The sequence below is a fragment of the Poecilia mexicana genome, unplaced genomic scaffold (assembly GCF_051168715.1).
Source record: "Poecilia mexicana isolate PSO_F unplaced genomic scaffold, ASM5116871v1 scaffold_7, whole genome shotgun sequence".
NCBI classification, from domain to species: domain Eukaryota; kingdom Metazoa; phylum Chordata; class Actinopteri; order Cyprinodontiformes; family Poeciliidae; genus Poecilia; species Poecilia mexicana.
The window spans coordinates 29,979,351-29,986,636 of NW_028263376.1; the positions used below are offsets into that span (position 1 = coordinate 29,979,351).

General features: G+C 37.3%; 1 long non-coding RNA gene across 2 annotated transcripts; it reads left to right on the forward strand.

Annotated features, from left to right (window-relative positions):
* Positions 1 to 3,358: 3,358 nt before the first annotated feature.
* Positions 3,359 to 5,823, forward strand: LOC148158472 (uncharacterized). Of its 2 annotated transcripts, none has more exons than XR_015763839.1 (5): positions 3,359 to 4,771; positions 4,861 to 4,978; positions 5,160 to 5,227; positions 5,299 to 5,418; positions 5,517 to 5,823. It is a non-coding gene; the product is annotated as an uncharacterized LOC148158472 (long non-coding RNA). The 2 variants fall into 2 exon arrangements; XR_015763840.1 differs by having other exon boundaries at positions 5,303 to 5,418.
* The last annotated feature ends 1,463 nt before the right edge of the window (positions 5,824 to 7,286 follow it).

Consider the following 7,286-nt stretch of genomic DNA (forward strand, 5'->3'; position numbering starts at 1 on the left):
TAAAATACATTAACCTGATTCAACTGCACAAGTGAGATTTTACAACAATTTCACTGAAAGAGTCCCAAAAACTCTGATGGAGTTGACATCTGAAGGAGTTCACAAAATGCCAAACTACCTCAATTTATATGATGTTTTTCTGAAGGAGGCCATACTGTAGCTCGTCAGGTCCATGAAATCTTTACACTTTACCAAAATTAAGCTTTTATTTCACAAAATTTCACCAAGTTTTGTAAATTGTCAGTTATGGAGTTGACACATCATGGTTGTGACGAGCAACTTAGGAATAAAAAAGAAGAAAAAACTCAAGAATAACATAAGCTAACCAGAGCTAATTAGCCCTCTTAGCAAAGGAAGAGAAAGGAAGAGGTCATGGGGTCCTTAGATGTTCTGGTGCCCCCCAATAATGCCTGATGTTTTTACTTTCTTTTCATGTCTAACGGTGTTGACAAAAACTAGGGACAAATTTCAACGGAGATGGAAAATATCTAAAAATTATTTTTAATTCAACTTATCGATACGTTTATAATTATATTAATACTTATACTTAATTGTCATAATATATAATTTTAGTATTTCTTTAATTGTTTTAAACTATTATAATGTATTGAGTTCTGCTCCGGGACAAGGGATCTTGTTTAAAATAAAAATAAAAAATTCAGCAAACACAAAGAAAATATACATTGTTGTGCTCACATGACCCAAGTTAGTTTAGTCAGATATTTTAAAAAATAATATTTTGTATATGCTTCATTCAAATTTTGTGCTTTATCCTTAGGACCTGTTTATTCTGTTTATTCTCAAGAATCACTGTTTTACTTACGGCGATATGTGTCATGTGACTAAGCTTTAATAGTCACATGACATGTGATATAGATATATGATGTAGATATGTAGAACTAGATATACAAATTTACATCAGTATTTTTAGACTGTCTTTGAATGTTGTTCCTCTGTAATAATTTGGTCTTTTTCATGTCAATTTTTGTAAAACTGAAAACTCATCAGATATAAACGTTCTCTCTCTATAAGGGAGCGAGTTCAGCAAAGCTGGTAAAAGCTTATTTTATTTGACACGTTTCACTTTGACAGGCTTTACACAACAACATGAAAAAGGAAAAGGACCTCCATTCATACTGCACGTGACTCTCTCAGCTCGTCATTGATGACGTAATCCTCGGTGGCAAATTCAAAGCCCGAATCACACGTCACAGATTGACGTCAATGAGCGACTGAACCAGAGTCCTTGAATGTAGGTCTTCTACGATCATTTGGTCACTAAACTTATTTTCGTCTTCCAGAACGAAACAGTTAGACAGGTTCTTAGGATCGAACAGTTTATCCTTCCTGTCCTTACCTCTCTCTCAGTCTATCCCTCTTAGCATAGACTGAACATGAGAGTTCGTTCACAACGAGACGAAAGGGAAAAGGTTTAGCGCCGGGGCTTTTTCATAAGCCCCATGCCTTACGCCTTCTCGCGAGAAGCGTAAGGTAGGATACTGGCGTTCAGCGGGATGGGAGGCGGAGGAGTTGCCTCTCCTGCGGTAGCGCCAGGCCCGGCGGCATTGGCTGACTCTCGGGGAGCGTTGCGGGGCTCCAGAGTCAGCCGTTCCCGCCCTGGATGGGCACCTTTTTTTTTTTTTTTTCTCATACCTCAGATTGGCCAACTTTCTTTTTTTCCAATCTCCATTTGTCAGTCATACAAATCAACCAATCATCACAGGCCAACTGCAACTAAAGAGGGGCGGGTTACTCATCATGTTTGTCTTCGAACAGACCTGCTTTTGTTCGTCCAGCATGGATTATCGGACTTATTTAAAAACTAATAATCGGAGGACAAACTTTATTGTCTTTAAAAAATAAAAAACTAAAAAACTTATGTATTCACGCAGGAGGCGTAAGGTACGAAACTGGCCCTCTGCGGGGGGGAGGAAGGAGGAGGAGGAGTTGCCCCTGCTGCAGTGGCGCTTCACGTCCTGGAGGGCAGACTTGTATGTAAATTAGACTAATCAGAGGCAGGTGATTGGCTTAGCAGGTTATTGCTTTTCAGTGATTCTTGAGAATAGGGACAAAATAGGTTTGAATTTTCCCATATTTTTTTTATTTTTCTTTATTTCTCAACATTATGTATGCAAATATGACAAATAATGTTTAGGAAATGTAAAGATGCTACGGTACAGGCTCCCAGTTGCAACATTTTTTTTTTAACAATTACATTTTTAATCAACCTGACCCAGAACTTTGTCATCACCACCTGACAAAAATAAATATAAAATGGTTTTTAAAATACCCTATTAGTCTTATTTTTACTCATTTTACAGACAATTGCTTCTCAAGAAACAAAATAAATATTATTTAAAACAAAAAACAGCAAAAAGTCCATCTGACGGAGTTGACAGTGCATGACGGAGTTGACACAATTGAAAGTGGTGAGTGAGTAAAATGAGAAACTTGATACATGTGAAGTAATGCAATTTATGTAAAATACATTAACCTGATTCAACTGCACAAGTGAGATTTTACAACAATTTCACTGAAAGAGTCCCAAAAACTCTGATGGAGTTGACATCTGAAGGAGTTCACAAAATGCCAAACTACCTCAATTTATATGATGTTTTTCTGAAGGAGGCCATACTGTAGCTCGTCAGGTCCATGAAATCTTTACACTTTACCAAAATTAAGCTTTTATTTCACAAAATTTCACCAAGTTTTGTAAATTGTCAGTTATGGAGTTGACACATCATGGTTGTGACGAGCAACTTAGGAATAAAAAAGAAGAAAAAACTCAAGAATAACATAAGCTAACCAGAGCTAATTAGCCCTCTTAGCAAAGGAAGAGAAAGGAAGAGGTCATGGGGTCCTTAGATGTTCTGGTGCCCCCCAATAATGCCTGATGTTTTTACTTTCTTTTCATGTCTAACGGTGTTGACAAAAACTAGGGACAAATTTCAACGGAGATGGAAAATATCTAAAAATTATTTTTAATTCAACTTATCGATACTTTTATAATTATATTAATACTTATACTTAATTGTCATAATATATAATTTTAGTATTTCTTTAATTGTTTTAAACTATTATAATGTATTGAGTTCTGCTCCGGGACAAGGGATCTTGTTTAAAATAAAAATAAAAAATTCAGCAAACACAAAGAAAATATACATTGTTGTGCTCACATGACCCAAGTTAGTTTAGTCAGATATTTTAAAAAATAATATTTTGTATATGCTTCATTCAAATTTTGTGCTTTATCCTTAGGACCTGTTTATTCTGTTTATTCTCAAGAATCACTGTTTTACTTACGGCAATATGTGTCATGTGACTAAGCTTTAATAGTCACATGACATGTGATATACACAGTAAAAAATGCTGGGTTATTTTCATAACCCAATTTCTGGGTTAAAGCTGTTGGGTCATAGGTTGGGTTAGTTTGACCAAATATTGGGTCAAAATTCATAACTCATGAGTTGGGTCAGAAATTTATCGGAAGTCTACATCTTGCACACTTCTGTTGGGCCAGGAGTTGGGTGGGTAGATTTACCCAAACGGTTGGGTTAAAGATGAAACTTGGAAGAAGCCACGCCCCTCTTCACAAGCCTCCATTTTCAACATGACTGTGAACATTGCATAACGGACTTCTCCTCTACTTTGAAATAAGACATGGTAAGTAAAAAGAAGATAAAGTTTCAACGTTAATAGAATTTTATACATAAATTGAATTTATTTCAAACATGTTTGATATTTATTTTTATGGTTATTTGAAATGTTTATTATGGCAGGTTGCTCTGACAAAGAGCTTCGGTGTTGCTACAACACGGATGTTGGGGAAAAATAGATGAAGGGGAAGGGCACAATTTGTCAAGTAAATTAAATTCAGTTTTTAATATAACCTCAATCATATTTGTTCATAACTTAACATAGTCAAATTTTTAAAAATCGATTTAGTTTTAAAAGAAAAGGTAGTTGACGGTTTGTCCCCTGATTTTTGCAATATGCGCGCGCATCGTCAGCGGGCTGAGGCTACGTGTTCGAACACCAGCAGTAATGGCGGAGGAGAGCGAGCAGAGCTTTAATAATGTGGGTATATTATGCTTGTTGAAAATAAAATAACTTTTGCAAAGTTATTAGGCGATAAATTAGTTGTGTAAACCTGAATTATGCGCTCGGTTTATTAACATATAGCTTAATTACAAACATGCTCGGACGTGTTCGGACTTATCGCTTCCCTCCAGCCGCCTGCTCGTCTCTCCCGCTCAGTCAGTTGACCGGGCGGAGCGGCTCGTTAAGCCGAGAGAGAACGACCGTCTCCCGGCACATTGCTTTCAAACTCCCGCTGGTTTTAGGCAACAAATTAAAAGCAAAACTAAGACAATATCTAATGTTAATGTTTGCTCATTTTATTATTATTGTTACTATTAATTACAAATACATTTATTTAAAGTTGGTGCTGAAAGTTATTCAGCACTAAGTTTGTGTTAAGTTTTACTTCTAAATTAAATTATATGTGTCATTTTATTTTATTAAGAGCTATATTTATTTTTAGGAACATAAAATTACTCTGAACATTTGAAATTGCTGGCTAATTACAAGTTATTTGCAGTGGAGACAGCTATAAGATTTAATTCAGTCATTCTTAAAGTTTGATTTGTGATTTTCTTTTCTGATAGATTTTGTAATTTTACATCCAGGATCTTCAGGAGAATTAAGCGAAACTCCTCGTTCTCAAGGAAGACATTCTGCATGACCAAGAACATGAGTCTGCTCCCTCAAGGTATTGAAGCTCAGAAGAAATGTTCTCTAAAATGTTTTCATGCTTTCTAGTTACTGCAACATTTTAACACTAACTTATGTTTGATACAGAAGATGATGTAGTCCTGCAGCTGCTGCCAGTACCCCTTCCTGCTCCACCTTACTAATTTGGGAGAAGTTTCAGATCCATCAACCTGGAAATTCAGATGTTTTCATTGATATCCAGCCTGTAAGTCAACCTTCATCTCTGAATCATGCTCAGATCGTTTAAATAATTGCATTACATTCAATAGTGAGGTTTTGTGTTAAACTAGAATCAGTCAGAAATTAGTTTTTGAGAATGTATCCCTTTACCTTTAAATTCACTAATGGCCTGTTTTTGTGTCTTCTCTCTCTTGTTCTCAACAAAGATCTTTTGTATGGCCAAGAAGAGAAAGGAGCGGCCGTCTTCTCAACAACATGAATTTTCTCCCTTAAGGTATTGAAAGCTGAAGAGATGTTTATAAACTGTTAACATTTAACATTTTAACACAAGCTTATGTTTGCCAGACAGACAAGATGATGTAGCCCTGACGCTGCTGCCAGTACTCCTCCCTACTTACACATTTGGGAGTAGAGTTTCAGACCCATCAACCTGGAAGTTCAGAAGGTTTCATTGATATCCAGCCTGTAAGTCAACATTCATCTCTGAATTATGCTCAAATTGTTTGCTGTTTATATAAGTTCATCACTAATGGCCTGTTTTTTCTGTCTTCTCTCTCCATCAGGTTGGGACAAACCTGGTGGTGCATCTACAAAATGTGACAACCCGTATGTCCTCATGCAGGGAGACTGGCAAAATGCTAAAGTGTCGTTAAAAATGCTCCTTGTTTAATGGCTGAAAGGTTTACTTGTAGTTTGCTTTAAAACAGACTTTTTTTCATTAAATGTTTTCTAATATGGAGTAACAGATACTTCTGGAGTTGTAGCCAAATGAATTGAAGTGATTTAACTACTTATGTTTTGTAACTTTTGTAAATGAAATTGCTGGCTCTATATATGTATCATGTGGAAATAAAAGAAGCTTTAAATTCATATGCCTTTTAATCCTTTTTTTATATAGTGAAATTTAAAATAATTTTTTTTTAATCCAACTATAGTGGTATAATAACCCTTGTGTTGGGTTATGAATTTCAACCCAATTTTGGGTCAGTTTAACCAATTTAAACAAGTCAATTTAACCCAACGTTTGGTTAGTTGCCATGACCCAATGTGCTGGGTCAAACCCTCAACCCAACCCAGTTGGGTTAAAACAACCCAGCGTTGGGTCGGTCCATATTTGACCCAGCGCTGGGTTACGTATTGGGTTATTTTTAACCCAGCAGTTTTTACTGTGTAGATATATGATGTAGATATGTAGAACTAGATATACAAATTTACATCAGTATTTTTAGACTGTCTTTGAATGTTGTTCCTCTGTAATAATTTGGTCTTTTTCATGTCAATTTTTGTAAAACTGAAAACTCATCAGATATAAACGTTCTCTCTCTATAAGGGAGCGAGTTCAGCTCATATAAAGCTGGTAAAAGCTTATTTTATTTGACACGTTTCACTTTGACAGGCTTTACACAACAACATGAAAAAGGAAAAGGACCTCCATTCATACTGCACGTGACTCTCTCAGCTCGTCATTGATGACGTAATCCTCGGTGGCAAATTCAAAGCCCGAATCACACGTCACAGATTGACGTCAATGAGCGACTGAACCAGAGTCCTTGAATGTAGGTCTTCTACGATCATTTGGTCACTAAACTTATTTTCGTCTTCCAGAACGAAACAGTTAGACAGGTTCTTAGGATCGAACAGTTTATCCTTCCTGTCCTTACCTCTCTCTCAGTCTATCCCTCTTAGCATAGACTGAACATGAGAGTTCGTTCACAACGAGACGAAAGGGAAAAGGTTTAGCGCCGGGGCTTTTTCATAAGCCCCATGCCTTACGCCTTCTCGCGAGAAGCGTAAGGTAGGATACTGGCGTTCAGCGGGATGGGAGGCGGAGGAGTTGCCTCTCCTGCGGTAGCGCCAGGCCCAGCGGCATTGGCTGACTCTCGGGGAGCGTTGCGGGGCTCCAGAGTCAGCCGTTCCCGCCCTGGATGGGCACCTTTTTTTTTTTTTTTTCTCATACCTCAGATTGGCCAACTTTCTTTTTTTCCAATCTCCATTTGTCAGTCATACAAATCAACCAATCATCACAGGCCAACTGCAACTAAAGAGGGGCGGGTTACTCATCATGTTTGTCTTCGAACAGACCTGCTTTTGTTCGTCCAGCATGGATTATCGGACTTATTTAAAAACTAATAATCGGAGGACAAACTTTATTGTCTTTAAAAAATAAAAAACTAAAAAACTTATGTATTCACGCAGGAGGCGTAAGGTACGAAACTGGCCCTCTGCGGGGGGGAGGAAGGAGGAGGAGGAGTTGCCCCTGCTGCAGTGGCGCTTCACGTCCTGGAGGGCAGACTTGTATGTAAATTAGACTAATCAGAGGCAGGTGATTGGCT